Source organism: Marmota marmota, unplaced genomic scaffold (genome assembly GCF_001458135.2).
Source record: "Marmota marmota marmota unplaced genomic scaffold, marMar, whole genome shotgun sequence".
NCBI classification, from domain to species: Eukaryota; Metazoa; Chordata; class Mammalia; order Rodentia; family Sciuridae; genus Marmota; species Marmota marmota.
In genome coordinates, this window is record NW_026000019.1 from 22,143,950 (window position 1) to 22,161,190 (window position 17,241).

Consider the following 17,241-nt stretch of genomic DNA (forward strand, 5'->3'; position numbering starts at 1 on the left):
GAAAATGAAGCAGACTTCCAGCCTCCCAGCTCACCAGCTGCATTTAGTTGTTTATTCTCAGATCAACTAATGGCCAGACAGGGAGGCTGGCTGGGGGGAAATAATCAAAACATGAGGAGTTATAGCCCTGTGAAGTCCAAGATGAATTTGAAGTGTCTGGAAACTATAATCCACATCGAATGGAAACAGGACTATAATTAAAAGAAAGAGAAAAATAGGCTATTATCCACAACACTGGGTTTAGTATTTAAAGAGGGGACACAGGCATTCCAAGAACTAAAGCCGTTGTGAGCTCCAGATCAGACAACAGCTGCACTGCCACATCTGGAGGACAGACCCCCCATTCCCTTTCTACCTGTTCTTCCCAGAAGACCTTTATCTTCAGCTGAAAATGACCACCAGAAACACAGACTGTGTTCCCACCTCTCCTCTCAGCTCAGCTTACCAGTACAGCTCCCTAACTGATATGGCTTCCCTTACCAATATGGTTACAAGTGCAACTTCTGGAAAGCATCTTTAGAAGAAAGATATGCACCCTTTCTTCCCTCTTGTTTGTTAGCTGGACAGTGAATGGAATATGAACAGATCCAGGGTTCCATGGATCTCATACTGGCCTCTGCTGGATTAATTCCTGACTTGTTGCTAGAAGGTGGGGGTAGGGGTGGGTGGGCAGGGGGTAAGATCTGTCAGTTGAAGTCACTACCAATGTGAATTTTGGGTCATTCATTGTTAAATCTACCCTTCAGTCTCTGGAAGAATAACTTGCATTCAATCAACAGTTGCAATTATCACAATGACAGCTGTAAATGTTGGAGGTGTTGCCTTCCTCACATTTTGGGGAAGGTTTGGAGTCTCAAAGCTCATATAAGAAAGAGGATCGGGACATGAACATGGCACAAAAGCAGGCCCGCTGGGAAGAGACACACTCGACATATAATACATGCAACACACACATTATATAGAACTAGGTGTCTCTCTCTCTCTCTCTCTCTCTCTCACACACACACACACACACACACACACACACACACACACTGTTCTGGATAGATGGGTAAAATCCCATGCAGTGGAGAAGGCACTGAGGCAGGGTAAGTACAGACCCCTCGCTGGAGGGTGGAAGCAATTTGCCAATATGTATCACAATCTTAAAACTCTTTATTTCCTATTATAAACCAATTTCAGTTTTAGAGAAGTACTCTAAGGACAGAATGTGGGCAAAGAGTGGTGTCCAAAATGTTCTCTGTAGCACCGGACGGCAGGAGGCCTCTGGACCTGAAGAGCCGGGCATCTGATTGGCAGGTAGCTGGAACCCTGTCGCAGGAGTTGGCTGTCACTAGGAGGCACTCCTGAGACGGCGGGCACCAGGGACAGAGATCAGGGGCGGTAGGCAAGGGGACCGCCTCGCGCCCAGACCTGTAGGTCAGTCTGTCGGCAGGGGGGGAGGGTCACCCGCGGGGGCCACAGGGGCCGCTGCAGTGACCGGCGGGAAGCAAGGCTCAGTGGGGCTGCTCCTCGGGGAGATCTTGGCTGGGCCTAACACCGAGGGATGGAGACGGGATTGGCCCCGGGTCTTGGGCCTGGAGAGGACGGGAGGCAGCCGTGGCCCGGGTGGGCGCGGAGGTGGTGGGGAGCTGCTGCCCCCACGTGGCTGTGCAGACCGCGAGCATCATCAGGGGCTGTGAACAGGACAGCAGGGACGCCTGAGATGGGGCGTCTGGTTAGATGTCTGCAGATGGGGACATGAGCCCATGAAAGCTGTGCCACAGGCCCGGAAATAACCTCCGTGTACAACGAGGGGGGACCAAGGGAATGATGATTGTCTCCCACCTGTGCGTCTGGTCCTATCTGTGCGCGCTCAGTCCTCCTGGTACCCACCCGGCTGAAAGCCGGAAACCACATTTCTCAGATTGGCACAAATGTCCACTGGTTCTTGGTGGAGGTGGGCTGTGTGAAGTTTGCAAGGTACAAGAAAAAATGTGGACGTAGTTTCCGGTGGCGCTGTGGTGGGCATCAGCGCAGGCTGGGATTCTCCCCACACCCTCAGGCGCTGCAGGAAGCCAAGCGGCACATACAAAGGTCACACCCCTTACACCCTGTATGAACCGTCTTCACGTGAAGACACCTGGAAGGGCCTTTAGTTTCTGTGACCCAAGTCAGACTGAGTCAGCACTCAAGAACCTGAGTTCTGCTTCCATCCAGACTTGGTCCAACCCCACATCAGCATTTAACTGTGGCGAAACCTTGGGCAAGTTCCCTCAAATCTTTCTCCCCGGTGTTTTTTTTTTTTTTTTTTCTGCAAAATGGGTTAATAAAAGAGTCTATCTCATGGGGCTCTCCCATGGGTTAAATTACATGATATCACATACCATCATTATTGAATATTGCTCAATCAAATTAGTAAAATATTAGGAGTAAAAGGGGAGAGAACTTACATATACAGGATGATCTCAACTATGTGGAATGCACAAATGGGAATATACTGATATTTTCAGCATATTGATATGTAGCAAACATTTTTAGTATTTTTTTCCTCTAGATAATGAGTTTCCATATGATTTCATTTTCTTCTTTTTTATTTTTTGCATTTTTAATTTAATTGTCCATAATAAGTATGTAGGTATTACTTTACAAAAGAATAGCATGTAACATTATAAAACAGCCTGCAGGAAAAGTCACTTAAATACACATTCAACCTCAACATCATGCACAAGCATAAGGCCTTATGTGAAGAACATACCCAATGGATACTGTCCCCTTGGAGTCTGTTTCGCCATCTTTTTAAAATCCAACTTCTGTGGAGGCTCAGGCTTAATAACCCATTCAGGAGCAGATTCAGAGGCATCTTGGGTTTTAGGTTAGACATCCTCTCCATTGGCTTTGACAGTCAGTTCTGCAAAACAGAGTAGCCATACTTGAGGGTTTACAACTCCTTTGCCTCAGCACAAGCATTTGCATGCCTCCTTTTTCTTCCCAAAGGGTCTGGGTTTAGAGAGTTATATGTATGTCTGTCCCATCCAAGACCTCGCCATCCAACAGTGAGTCTGTGTACAGCCAACTGCATAACCTTGCTCCCTATTAACAGCCCAAGAACTGCATGCAATTTGGCTTTTTGTTGAGCTTTCTGGCTGGAGAGGTTGCATCTCACATCCAAGTCAGCAGAAACTGCCACACCTTCTGCTTTTTCCTTTCCAAACAAGGTCTCTCTGCAAGTCTTTCTTTCAAAAGTGAATCTTCCGTTCCACACAATGTTAACTTCTTGTATAACTCTGTTCATATCTAGGTGTATATAAGATCCCACCTGCTAAGGAATGCCAAGCACTCTGCTCAAAGGGAGCCTCAGAGTCTTGTTCTTCTCTGTCTCACCAGGGCCTTGTGCAGCTGCGATTTGTCAAAACACAACAAACCTTGACTGAACTGAGCTAGGGTTACTGAGTTACTAACAGAGATGATGGAGAGAATCCATTATTCGGGCTTATCCATTAATCATTTTCATGGATGTTGTTTCCCAATCAACATCTTGAGAAGAAATATTTTGGTAGGAATTTTTGTTTATTTTAATTTCCTTTTTTGTGCCTTCATTGTACTTAGAATTGGGCCAGCATACAGCAGAGGTACCATCCATCAAATGAATCATCCAGCTGTGTGCTAGGAGAAATAAACAAAAGATCATTACAGGGACATTGGTTCAGGCTTTAATGTAAAAGGGAAAATAAAATATATGTGTGGCATGTTTGTATTTGTTTGCGTATAATCTTGACAACCTTACCACTCACCTTGATTCTTTGCCCGTTACCTGCACCTGTGTGATTCACCTCTCTGCGTGAGCATGTGGACTCTTACTTTAAGAGGGCTAAGTGCTGATCTGAAGGTTAAGGCGATGGAGCTCATCCCTAAGATCCTGCAAGGACTCTTGAAAAGCTGAACAAGACAATCCTGCATAACTAGTGCTAGATGTGCACCATAATCTTGAAGGACAAAGAGGACAAACTGGCTTTTGAGTCACAAAGGGAGGCCTAATGGCAGCTGTGAGGCATCAGCTGGGTCTGGGATGTGGAGATGAGCCAGAGGATTGCTTTTCTGGACAGAGACAGAGCTGTGGGCCCCTAACAGAGGTGTCAAGATCCCCAGTCAGGTGCAAAATCAGCAAGAAGTCCTCAGAGCTCAGAAGCAAAGGAAAAAGCCCTACAGACATGCTTCCGGGATGTCCTGAGTGACTTGTGCAGAAAGACAGATGCTCTTGTGGACCAAGGTCTGGATGGACCCTTGCTCTGGAGCAGAAACTTTATTCACATCTCCTGAACTTAGACTCCAGGCGGGAATGGAGGAGTCCGCGTTAACTGAGAATGGCTCGATCCTGGTGAAATCAACATTAGGGAGAGATCTGTCTCTTGTACATTTTTGTTGGTGGACTAAGGAATACCTGCTCTATGTGTGTCTGTGACCATCAAAACATGTCACAGTCACCCAGTGTGCATGCCGCTGGCTTGGAATGGAGCAGGGAGGTCAGCCTCCAGGGCCAGCCATGGCCTTGCTGTGCAGACGATGCATCTGAGTTTTACGTGCAAGACTAGGTGGGTGGGGTGGTGGGAGGCTTCACAGGACGGCAGAGCAACCAACGTCTGCCTGGAAGCTCCCCTCTGCCAGTGTGAACTTGGTACACCCTTTACCCAGTCCAGCCTGAGCTGCAGAATTGGGTAGTGAGTCTCAGGATGGCAGCCAGTAGCATCTGTCAGTTTGTTAAGCTACCATTTGCCTCAGCTCCTCCTGGACCAGATGAACAATTCTCCCTGAGGTGCTTAAGTTGACATTTCTGTTCCCAATCCAAACATAAAAGAGAAGATGTTAGCACAGCAAAATCAAAGAGACGCAGAGACCATGGCCCTTCCAGGAACCAGCATGCTTGATACCTTGGCATACAACCCACGGCCACTGGTACACAGCCACACATGCTCCACAATAAATATGTGCTCTTTGTTTTTGAGGAAAATTCAAATCAATGCATTTTTATTACATCAGACTTGTGTGCCTATATTTCTTGCCAAAATCAAGTTGGTTAGCTTTTCCTTCATGAAGGGATCCTGCCACCTGGAAAGAAGGCCTGCCAGTGGAACGAAGAGCAGATCTGACCTGCTCTCAGAAATGCCCCCTGAACACCAACCTGGGAAACAGGCAGCCTGTGTCGACACAGACCCCCTTTCTCAATTCTCTTGAAAAACGAGTTGGAGAGCTCAGCTCAAATCACCCACAAACAATTTTGCAGACATCTTCTGGGGGGAGATAAAAAATATCGCCAACACCAGAATTATGGAGTGGCATTTATGATTCGGCCCTTTCCCCAACATCTCAGGGTCCTAAGGGAACCTACCAATCATAGCACCTGGCCACTACTCACTGAAGGGAGGCAAAGGGATCCCACTACATTGAGGCAGGACAAAAATTGGAAATGTCAGCTCACATCTTTTGTTTTATTGCTTTTCTTTTTCTTGTGATTATAAATAGGACTATAGACTGGGAGGGTCAGGCTCTGAAAGAGGTTGCTTCAAAAAAAATCAGAAATAGGAGATGATTTGTATTAGCTATAATTTTATTTTGTCTTTTTTTCTTTCAAACTAATCAGTAATAAGATCTTTAAGAAATCTCTAGTGGATTTTTTAGAGTTAAAAAAAAAATCACAGCAGTCCCTGTTATCTAGTTTTGCTTACCACATTTTCAATTACACACAATCAGCCCGAAACAATTAAATAGAAAATTTCTGAAATAGACAATGTATAAATTTTAAATAGTGCACCATTCTGAGTAGCAAGATGAAATCTCACAGCATTCCCCTATATCCTGCCTGGCATAGGAATCATCCCTTTGTCCAGTGTATCCTCACTGTATACACTACCCCCTCCTCTTGGTCACCAGGCAGCCATCTTGATTATCAGATCAACTATTGTGGTATTGCAGTGCTTGTTGATAAGATGCAGTACTACTGCAAGTTAGTCAGCCACGGGGCTTTTGGAGCAGTTCTCCCTGTGGATAATCTGGGCAGTGGGGAAGCTACTGTCCCAATTCTATTTCGAGGAAATCACACAGGCCTGAGGAGGAGGCAAATAGAAATATCAACAACTCCATGATCTGGTTGGTAGGATTATTGGTGAATTTCACCGGGTTTGGTTTTGTTTTTTTGTTTTTTTGTTTTTTTACTTTGGTGTGTCCTCAAGGTTTAATTTCACAATTATAATTTTACCTTTGTGTCTTGGGGGAGGGAAAGACATTTGTCAGTGCCTGTGAGGAAAAGGTAATACTTTGAAACCACATGTTCTTTAATAATTGTGGCAGGATGCACAGAACATTCTAGGAGTGTGAAAATGAGAAGACTGAATGGCATCTAGGGTTTATCTCAGACTGAAGAGCCGGGGTCCAGCCCGGTCCAGTCCCCAGAGCCCAGATAGAGTGCTCCTCGGTTCCACCCTCTCTCCAAAGGTGCTTCTGCTGGTCTGCAGATGTTTCACCAGCTGTGGGTTTGCATTTGGCATAGCCTGCCGTGCCGTGTGATGGCACAGAGGCAGAATGGCTGGGGCATCTGGAGGGGGCACCTGTGGAGGTGACAGCTCCCTCCACCAAGCCCCTGGGTATCCAGTGACCCTGAGGCAGGGCCAACAGGAGGACCTGGAGCAGGAGGGGAACACGGACACTGTCTATAAGGGGCACCAAGCTGCCCGGGAGGCTGTTGAAGGACACTCCTGCTGTGGGAGGCATGGGGCCAAGGCTGTCACTGAAGTCAGGGGTTAGTGAGGACTGCAGAGCTTCAGGTCAGAGTCTGACAAGGAGGAGGGGACTCTGTTGAGCAGCACCCCCAGCAGGCCTCCGAGTGGGGCTGGGTCCTGGCCTCCATGTTCTTCCTGACTCCTGATGCATGGGCTTGGCTTAGCACCACGCCTGATGCAGGAGTCTATACCCTGAGCCCAGGAGGAAGGGCTGTGGGCTTCTCACGGGGCCCAGTGGCCCCCCTGTGCCCTCCTGGTTCCCGAGCTGTGCAAGGCGCTGTGCAAGGCGCTGTGCAAGGCGCTGTGCAAGGGCCCTGGAGGAGCTGCAGGGTGCTTAGGAGAGGGGTCAGAGACAGCACCGGCCCATGGGACAGTGTTGGGACCACAAGGCGCTGCAGCTGGGACCTGGAGAGCACAACAGCAGTGTATGCTGTCCTGGACACCTGGCCCTCTACCAGACACAACTTCACACGGAGAGCACCAAGTCCTCGGCCACAGCACACAACAACACGAACCAACGTCTGTCCCCGTGAGTAACACCCAGGAAATGGCGTTTTAGGTCGCTCAGTGAACACTGTTGAAGACTGTGGGGGTGCTCACCTGTGAGCTGAGCAGCCCCCGGCTTGCCTCGGACAGTGCTCCTGCTGTCGATCTTGCCGATTACCATACCCACACGTGGAAGTCTGTATTTTCAAATATTGGGCTGACAACCTCGACCTTAGACCTTTACCTCTGTGGCCAATGCAACGCCGTCACCACAGTGTGGCACCCTGTCTATCACCCGTCTGTCACCTGGGCTCCCTCCACACGCCTGCCTCTGCATCTCCTCCTTCTAGTACCCTGATCCAACAGCTCTTCAATCCCACTGTAACCCCAACACCGTGACCCTGCCACCCTGCACTACTGTCTCTCCCTCATGGTCCCTGGGATCCATCGTCACCAGTGCCCTCGCTACAACAAAACGCCTTTGCTGCTCCCTCCCTCCCTCCTTCAGGCTAACCATGTTCTCAAGTTGAACAGCTCAGATATTTTTGTAGATTTCTGTTTCTTGCTTTCTTCTCTCTTTCCAAACTGACAACACCTTTCTATCTTCTTTTCCACCCTCAGCTGATGACCTTGAGTAAAAGATCAGTCAGAAGCAAGCCTCCTCAAAACCTCCCAACCCACAAAACCCCTCTGGGCGAATTCAGCCTTCTTTAGGTTTGCACTGGATCCATCGTCCAGGCTCCTTCCACAGGCTCCTTTGGCTGGCTTGGAGAAGGGTCTGGAGAAACCCAAACACTCACACTGCTGAATGCTGACATAAGATGGTACACTCACTTTGGAAAACAGGTTTCCAGTTCCTTAAGAAGAGAACACGCCCGCACAGGGAGCCTCAGGTCTCCACCCAAGGAGAGTGAGGACGTCCCCACAGACTTGCAGGTGAGGCTCACACGGCACTGTTCACCTCAGACGCAGAGCAAGGCCATCTAATGTCCACCAGCTGGTGAAGAGCAAACGCATCTGGAGAACTCAGCTGCGGTGCCACTCAGACACAGGAGTGCGCGACTGCTCTGCGCCACGATCTGGGTGAACCTCAAACTGCAACGCCAACGGCAGGAGCAAGACTCGAGGTCTCTGCACTGCTGGAGCCCTCTGCGCGAAGTGTCCAGGGAAAGCCGGTCAGGGCTGGCGGGGGACTGGAGGCCAATGGGAGTGAGGGGCCTTCGGGGGTGACGGAAGGGACCTAAAATGACTGTGGTGATGCTTGTGCAACTCTAAATCTGCTGGAAACATGCTGTTTTTATTTTTAAATGGATAAATTTTTGTGATGTATAAATTATACCTCAGCAAAACTATTTAAAATATGGACAAAAATAAATAAATCCCAAATGTGATCATTTTTCAAAGCTTCTGCTGCCACCCACCCCAGTCACTCCCATTTCTTGCCTACGTTAGTTAGTAGTTTAAGTGGAATCTCTGTTGCCACTCCTAACCCCTTAGAATCTGTTCTCCCCACAGTTAGCAGAAGGATCCTTTAAAGATGTAAAACAAATTACACCATGGCTCTGCCCAAACGTCTCTAACCCTTCCTCATTCTACTCCAAAGAAAACTCACAGCACGCTGTGGCCCCAAGGCCCCTGTGGGCTCCCTGGCCTTCTTGCCTCGCCCCTGGCCTTCTTGCCTCGCCCCTGGCCTCCTGGGATGTCTTCCAGTGAGGTGTCTGCACAGCCCGCTGGCTTCCTTCTGGCCCATGAGATTACCAGAGAAGACATCCTGACGCATCCCTCCCCACACGCCCCGTCCTATCCCATAACCTCCTGCACGTTTCTTGATGGTATCCACCACCTCCCGGCACAGTCTGGTCTGAGCGTGCGAGAGAGTGTGCGTTCCCACTGCTGCCCCTTCTAGAAAGGCAATCTTCTGGTATCTACTTTGCTCGTCACTGAGCCATTGGGCTCCCTTATGCCAGGCAGGCCATGCTATTTACAGAGGAGGAAATGAAGCAATTTATTAATAGTCACAGAGCCAACGACTATCCAGGCTAGAACCTGAGGCCAGGGCCTCTCTGTCCCAAAGCTGTGAGTCACTTGATAGCTGAAGTCTACACTCACTCCATCAAGACAGCATCAAAGAAAAGTGGCTAAACAGGTCCACTCGACAGAGCTTTGTTATTCTGTTCATTTTAAATCAAAGGTAACGGTCTTAATGATTTTGAATCCCTTGATTCTTGGTATGTCAGCAAAATCTGTGTCGTGCAAACACAAGAGACGTTGCTGCCGCTGTCTTGCCTTCCCAGCACGGGCTCTAGCCATCAGAGAAGCCAGTCCCACGACTCTGTAACCCGAAATAGACACAGCTCAGAAAAATTGAAAATTCCATGCACTTAGATAAATTCTTTTGGTGTGTGTACAACTTTCCTCCGCTGGCCCACCTGGCTTCTTGTCACTGCCCAGGAGGGGGAGAAATGCCTCCTTGGTTAGAAGGAACGAGAAGCCCAAACCTTTCATCTCTCATCTTTAATTTAGCATCAAGATCAGAAGGGTAGGAACATAAAAGATAGATGATATTCATTTGTCACCATCTCCCTCTTCCTCCAGAGCTTAAAGCACAGTGTCAGAGCCACGCGTGTGATTTATCTGTGTGATCAGGAGATGACAACACTTTTAAAATGGTGTTTGTGTTCAAAATCTGTACACACAAAATGTAATCCAGAAAGGTACAGGATGCTTATTTGCAAATTTTAATCTCAACTCAATGTCAAGAGGCTGGTTTTAGTTTCCTTTCTTCTGTCTCTTCTTGTGTATTTTAGATATCTTCCCAACTTACTTATGGAGTGTGGACACAGTTGTGACCCAAGACATTCTGAGCATATTGGTGCCAGAGATAAAGGAACAAAAGGGAACGGTGGCCCCCAGGGCCACGATGGTGGGAGGTACCTCTCCAAAACACATCCAGGAAGCCGGGCTAGCTGCTCTGGTGCTTCCCCAAGATTTTGCCAATTGCACAGAAAGACAAACCAGGCTGCCCTCCGCCGTCTCTCCTGAGTTTCAGAAGGTGAGGGATGAGATGGATGGCACTAGGCTGAAACCGTCCCTGCACTGACTCCTGGGGAGGGAGCAATACCCTGCAGCCCACCACCCCCAGCCCAGGCTGGCTCAAACCAACACCAGGCTTAAAAGAAGAGTGGTGACAGACAGAATCGTGGCTGATGGGGGAAGCTGGTTCCATTCTTCAGGCTTGCTAGGGTAGCTGCCATAGAAGAGAGTCCTTTCTGTTCATCTACAGCTGTCCTTACAAAACAGATTTAAGTTCCTTGCAGAAAACGCATACGGAATCCCTTGGGCTCCTTCTGGAGTCATCTCAACACTGCCTGGCAGAGGGGGCACGGCGTACCCGCCTTGACATGGCTCGTGGATGCTTTTCAATGAAGCGTAAGAGCAACTCCGTATTTCCACATAAAACAGTAGATCACGTTTTCTTAATAGCAGCTGCAGCTGGAACACATTGCCCCTGCACACTGTTCTAGGATTGTCCCAGTCTGTTCACAGGCCCTTGGTCTGGCTGTGCTGACTGAGGGTGACTTGCCTCCCCAGCATCACCCCTTGACTTCTGGGCCACACTCAGGTCCTCAGGGCTTCAAACCCTGTCTCTGTTTGCCAATGTCTCAGGAGAAAACAACGCCAGCGTTTCTATAGTTCTGCTGGTAGTCAGCGGGACCTCCGCGTCCAGTTCTGAGAAAGCTGAGACCTGGCGGGAGGAAGGGATCACTGATCAGTGGACAAGGTTCCCAGTAAAGATCTGTGGGTGCACTTTGTGGGTGACTCTTATCAAATCTTTTCTGATGATGAAGATCAGAAATGCTCAATGCAGAGTGCTCGAAGAACACCAAGGAGAGAAGGGGCCCAGGCCCGGGACTCGGCTGCCCTTGCCCTGGGCTCTGTGGTCTCAAGCAAGCGGCTGGCCTCTCTGTGTTCATTTGTAAACACTAGAACCCTCCCACCTTCCTGCCTTTTGCTGTGACACTTTAGCAAATCAATGCAAGAAAAATGTCCTAAAAAAAGGGTTCTTATTTTCAGGGCATCAGGACAACGTGCCTGCAGGGTGTTCTGGGGGCTTTTGGTGTGTGTACAACTTTCCTCCGCTGGCCCACCTGGCTTCCTGTCACTACCCAGGAGGTGGAGAAACACCTCGTGGCTAGAAGGAAAGAGGTGCCCGAACCTTTCATCTCTCACCTTTCCCTACAGCGCTATTTGTTATGTGAATTCCACAGGTAAGTATGATCTAAATCCTATCAACTCTGTGAAATTGATTTTTCAAAGTGAATGTGACCAGAAATCAGCTAGCCTCCCCACTTCTAGTCACCCTAAATCTTTCACTTTGAAGATAATCTGCTACCCCTCAGTGTGGTCAAGTTTAACTCTCCTGTGTTCTTAACGAATTCAGACTTAGATGCGATGAAAAAAGAGGATGAATTAAATGAATTCTTTTCCATATTTTGTATTATAAAGGGTTCATATGATCAGTTAGCAAGCAGGTGAACTTTCATGATCTGAACATGCATTTGTAACTAGTCTCAGACCAAGAAACAAACCCAGCTGCACCAAGCAATCCCTCTCTGATGACTTCCTTATTAAATATCACAAATCTACTGTACAGAATGTAAACTTTTAGAGTACACTGACATTTAATCATGCAAACACAAATTATAATCTAACATGCAAACCTAGTTTCTTGACAGATGTCAAAAGACAGTTGGTCTGAATGAGGTGTAGCTATTAAATTACTTTGTTGTTGTCAATCAAAATATTTAAATAATTCTGATTCCTCAAAGCCCAAGATAACTTCTTCCAAACAAACAGGCCACAAAGTTTGAGTTCTATAATGTGCTAATAAGTCAGGGAATCCCAGTCAAGGGAGAAAACTAGCCACAGAAATGATGAGCGTACTGATGAGGTTCCACTAATAATCAATCTGCCTGTTGTATAAAACAACGAGTACTAGGGCTGATAGTCGGGCGGGAGGCGTGGCGTGGACCTAGGACCTCTCTTCCTCTGCACACGTTCGATGTGGACGTGCTCCATCCCAGCAGAGCCGCTGGCTCTCTCATAAAGCGCACAGAGGTGAAGCGAAGCTCTTCTCAAGCTGAGCTGCAGCAGCACACCGGGGCGGCCAAGGGGCAGGACGGGCCACACGGTCGCTGTGCTCCTGGCTGTGGTCTGGGGCCTGCAGCCTCCAGGATGAGTTGGGATGAGCACAGTGTGTTGTGACTCACTGTTGCCGCTGGTGTGGGCACAGGTGTGTGACGGTCACGGCGACTCTCCTGCCACTCCTTACTCCTCTAGGACACATGTGCAGTGTTTGCCTGGTGCCCTGCTCTCCGCCAGGCATTGCCATGCAGCCCTGGGTAGAACAAACACGGGCCTGGCCAACACAGAGTTAGAGTCTGGTGGGAAGGGCAGCTTAACCAAACCGCCCTGGCCTTTCTACCTCGGCGACTTGTGCTCACATGGCTCCTACTATTTGCTACTATCTGCTCATCCTCCGTGGGCCAGACAACGCCCCTTCATCCACGACACAAACTCACACAGTGACCTGCACCTTCTCTGAGACCCAGGCACCACCAGCCCTACCCGAGTCACCAAATGACCTGAGTGCAGGTCACCACCAGCCTGCTTGATGTCCAGGACAAAGACCAGTGAGCAGGCCCAGTGCCCTTCCCACTGAGCCAGGAAGCAACCCAGAGCTCAGCCAACCCAGCCAGGCAGCCACCCCCGGCCTCGTGGAGCTGACTCTCTGAAAGAAATGTGCTGTCATCTCTGTCCTTCCATTTACCAGGCCATCTTCAGGGACCTCTGCCTTCTTTGTTGCTATGTCCTCATGGGTGGGCATCGTCACCTGTAACTACTGTCTGCCGACCAGCGTGGCAAGGGCTGTGCCTCGTGCTCCTCTGAGCAGCGCCGACTCAGCGACTGGTTAGTGGCGGCCCTGCAGGCCCCGTTGCCCGAGCGGCAGCCACACAGCAGACAAGACCGTCCTGCTGCCCAGCGCGTCCAGACGTTTACTAGCAATGAAAGGTCCCCAGGACCCACAGTTCAGGGCAGAGTCCCACGAGGGGCCTGAGAAAGCCCTAGAAAAGCCCTCACCCCTGACCTGTGGTGGGTGGTTTGCCAGAACTCTGCTCCCCAGCCCTCCCCGCGCCCACCCCTCCAGTCTTACGGAGTGGGGGCGCTCAGACCTGCACTGAGCGGATGACGGGGGCTCCTGGGGACAGGGCAGGAGGAGGGCCCTGCTAGAACTGGCCGAGATCACTGCCATCCACGGTCCTCCTGGCTGTTGTAGGAGGTGAGGCTTCTCCCCAGCGTCCCCTGCAGCACTTCCGCCTCAGGGAGGGCAGTCAGGGGCCTCGGAAGGAAGTGGCTGCACAGCCTTGGCAGCTGCCCACAGCGTGACCAGAAATCAACACACGTTGGTTGACGTCTCTCTGGGGGCGGGGGACAACTTCCTCCTACCTGAGATTCCTCTGAATTTCCTCCCCTGGCCTCCCACCCTCCACTGCCCGGCACCGGCTGGCTCCTCCCCAGGAGAGGAAGGCGCGTCTCGGGCCTCCCGGCCTCTCCCACCAGGCCCCACCTCTCAGCCCTGCCAGGCTCCGTGCCACCCAACGCCCTTCCCTTCCACCTGGTCTCTTTCCTCTCCTCTCAGACCCCCCTGCTCCTCTTTGCCTCCCACTGCCTGTGACAAAGCCCTTCTAAAATAGCACTGGTGACTCACCGGTGGAGACTCTGAGACTCCATTTATATGTACCCCCCCACCAAGGGGCATGAGGCGTCCACAGATCTCAGTCTTATTTTCACTCGTTCTTGCTGAAGGATTGTCTGTCAGAGGGGAATAAAAGTGTCCTGTGGCCTTTGTCTGAGTTACTCCCGTGAGGACTTGGCTGACAACCGGTTTTCCTCTCTTCAGGCCTCTTCCTTCCCACCTCCCTCTCCTTGGTCTGTTTCTACTTCTGCAGGATTAATTAGTAACTGCAGCAGAAATGAAACCAAAATCTTGCCAGTCCGTTGTGATTTGTCTTTAGTCGACGGAGCTAGAAAACAGGGGGGGCCTTCATTCCTGCCCCTGGTTCATTCCCACACCCAGGGAGGAGCCCGCCACGCCACACTGCCCAGGCCTCTTGCTCTCACCTCAGGACTCCTCTCCTCCAACCTGCACCCATGCAGTGGTCACCTAGCTAGTCCCACTGCCCTTGACCATCTCCTACACCCTCCAAGTTGCTGTTCTAAGCCTCAGCTCTGACGGTGTCGTTCCCTGGGCCCCTTGGTTTAAGTCTTCCTGAGTCCTGTCTCTGGGCCTTCCCAATCCAACTTCCAGCTACTCCATGACCCCTGGGCCTCTAACCCCCATGCCGACTTCCCCAGAGTGGATTCAAATACCCTCTCGTCTACGGTCTGTACCTTTTTATCTTCACTGCTGAGGGAGAGATACATAGGAGATGGTGTCTATTCACTGGACTGGAAGCCTGTGATGTCCAGTCTCCGTATTGGGCACCAGGGGCACCAAGCTCACAGTCCCCACCTTGACCACCAAGTAAGACAGAAAATAAAGATGAATAAAAATAGTGTTTCAGGACTATTGACCAGGACAGAAGCAAGCCCCCCGGGTCTGAGCAGGCACAGCAGAGGGGCCTCACCTGGACAGAGGACATCAGACAGGTCTCCGGCAGGAGGGGAGCCCTGAGCTGGGCGTTGGGAGCATGTGAGTGGGAATGGATTTGAGGACCGTCTTCGCGATGATGGGACTGCGCTCCGCCAGGGTTCAGACGGTGGGTAAAACAGAACACTTGGCTTGTGGACCTGAGTCTGCGCTGGAAGCTCATTGCTCCTCGGTCCTACCTCCACTTCCTCGGGGTGGTTGGTGCCAATTTTGTTCCCACAGATTTGATCTTAGCCAATAAAAATAATTTGTGATGAATTTCATAATCGTGATTGTCCTCCCCCAACCCTGGCTGCCCGCAGCCCAGGAATGGACAGAGGAGCAGAGCACGTGCAGCTGAGCCCCACCAGAGCTAGGACAGGTGGACCTCTCCCTGTGCCCCCTCCTGTGCAGGAAAGGAAAAGGCTGCCCCCTGCTGGGTGGAGGTCGCAGGTCCCCCAGCCCAGAGCCCCCTCCCTGCAGGCTTCCTGCTGTGGCTGGTTCTCGGCCCTCAATGTCCACCCAGCAGCCCCATCACGTCCCATAGGCTTTAAAACCAAGCGGCAGTCCTCGGTCTGGCAGATGTGGACCCTCGTGACCGCTCCTCTGCCCCTCAGCCCGGCCCTCTGCCCCACTTCGCTGGCTGACCTCGCTGGGCCCTCAGTCCTGAAGAGATACTGCATGTCCTCCATGCACGGGGTCCCCTCGTGGCAGGCTCGCATGCTGCCCATGCCTCGACAGAATGAGTTTTCAGGCAGAACTGACCCCCGGGCCTCAGGATAAGGTCTAGACAGAGGAGCTCCTGGTGTCCCCAGCTCTACATCCTGTCACCTCGCACGCTGCACCACATGTCCTCCCTGCTTGCTCCGTTTCCTCCTGTGTTGGCTCCTGAAGGCAAGGACCCAACGCCAGGGTCAGCCTTCACTTCTGCGCCCACCACCCCCAGGCTCCTGGCCTGTAGGGCCACAGCAAGGGCCTGTACTGAGCAGATGAGAGGAGGCTGTCTCCTGGGGAAAAGTCCAGAGGGAGGCGCTGCCAGAACCCCAGGGGACCTGGCTGCACTCACCCCTGTGTCTGCGGTCAGGCACCGCAGAGCCTCCGCCCACGCCTACTGAATGACTAGGTGAGAGGGAAGACAGGAGAGGCCCTGGCAGCCACCAGACAGCCTCTCCAGGTGTCTGCACCTGAGGCTGACCTTGAGGAAGGCAGCAGGGCAGGCAGGCCTGGCTCCGGGGCTCCACTCTGACCTCCACCCCTCACTGGCCAGTGCAGCCTTCTTATGCCTCGTTGTTTGTCTTTAAATAATGTCTGTTATGTGATTAAGTGAGCCCAATTTGTTAAGCAAGAACATGGTTCTGCTTTATAATAAAAGCTAGGTATTACCCAAAACTGAAACAGCCTTTATGAGATGAAAGTCAAGTGCTGCTGTCCCCTTCCACACACCACGTCACCGCCGCCTCAGGAAAGCCCGACCTGGGCTCACGGGGTGCCCAAACACAGCGCCTCGGGAAGCCCTCTGTCCATCCTGGGTGAGTCTGCTACCTTCACTCCTCATACAGCAAGAGTTTTATTCTGACTTATTAAAGCTGGTTTTCTTTAAAACACCTTCAAGGATTATGTGGTCACTCAGCAGTAAGAAAGGACAGGCGACCCCACCCCGGAGGCAACAGCTCAGGGTCCCACTCCAGCTCACAAGGGGTTCGACCTGAGGTGAGCTAGTTCCCCTCAGCCACCTGCACAGGTTCTCGACGCGCTGAGTGTCCCCAGGACCGGGCAGCACTGGCATGTCCTCTTCTACTGACACTGTCAAAGGGAGGGCAGCTCTTACTGTTCAGAGGCAGATGGAACAGGGCACGCCACCTCAGCTACCTGGAAAGCAAATCCACAAACACGAAGCCACCCAGCAATTCAAGGAGAACATAGGAGAGAGAGGGTCCGGGGAACACTTAACCGTGCACTGCAGACTGCAATCACATCAAGAGATGCCCGTGTGACTCTCTCTGGGGACATCAAAAGCTAATTGGTAATAAAGCATAACTTGTAAGACAGAGTGGTGACAATTAGTGAAATTGCCATTGGGTGGCGAGTTCTTTGCCCAGTTCAGAAAGCACTGATTTTAGCATCAGAGCACACCTGTCATCCCAGCTACCCAGGAGCTGAGGCAGGAGGGACGGAGCTTGAGGCCAGCCTGGGCCGCAGAGTGAGACAGGAAAGAAAGAAAGAGGGGGAAAGGGGGGGGAGGGAGGGGGGAGGGGAGAGGGGAAGGGAGGGAGGGGGAGGGGGAGAGGGGAAGGGAGGGAGGGGGAGGGGGAA

General features: G+C 51.0%; 1 long non-coding RNA gene across 6 annotated transcripts; it reads right to left on the reverse strand.

Moving 5' to 3' along the window:
• Positions 1-1,135: 1,135 nt before the first annotated feature.
• Positions 1,136-14,306, reverse strand: LOC107147413. Of its 6 annotated transcripts, none has more exons than XR_007350059.1 (5): positions 14,008-14,306; positions 7,353-10,983; positions 3,442-3,645; positions 1,828-2,890; positions 1,136-1,676 (listed from the first exon to the last, which is right to left on the reverse strand). It is a non-coding gene; the product is annotated as an uncharacterized LOC107147413 (long non-coding RNA). The 6 variants fall into 6 exon arrangements; XR_007350060.1 differs by having other exon boundaries at positions 1,136-1,700; XR_007350057.1 differs by adding an exon at positions 13,472-13,670 and having other exon boundaries at positions 1,136-2,890; positions 14,008-14,305.
• Between the last annotated feature and the right edge of the window lie 2,935 nt (positions 14,307-17,241).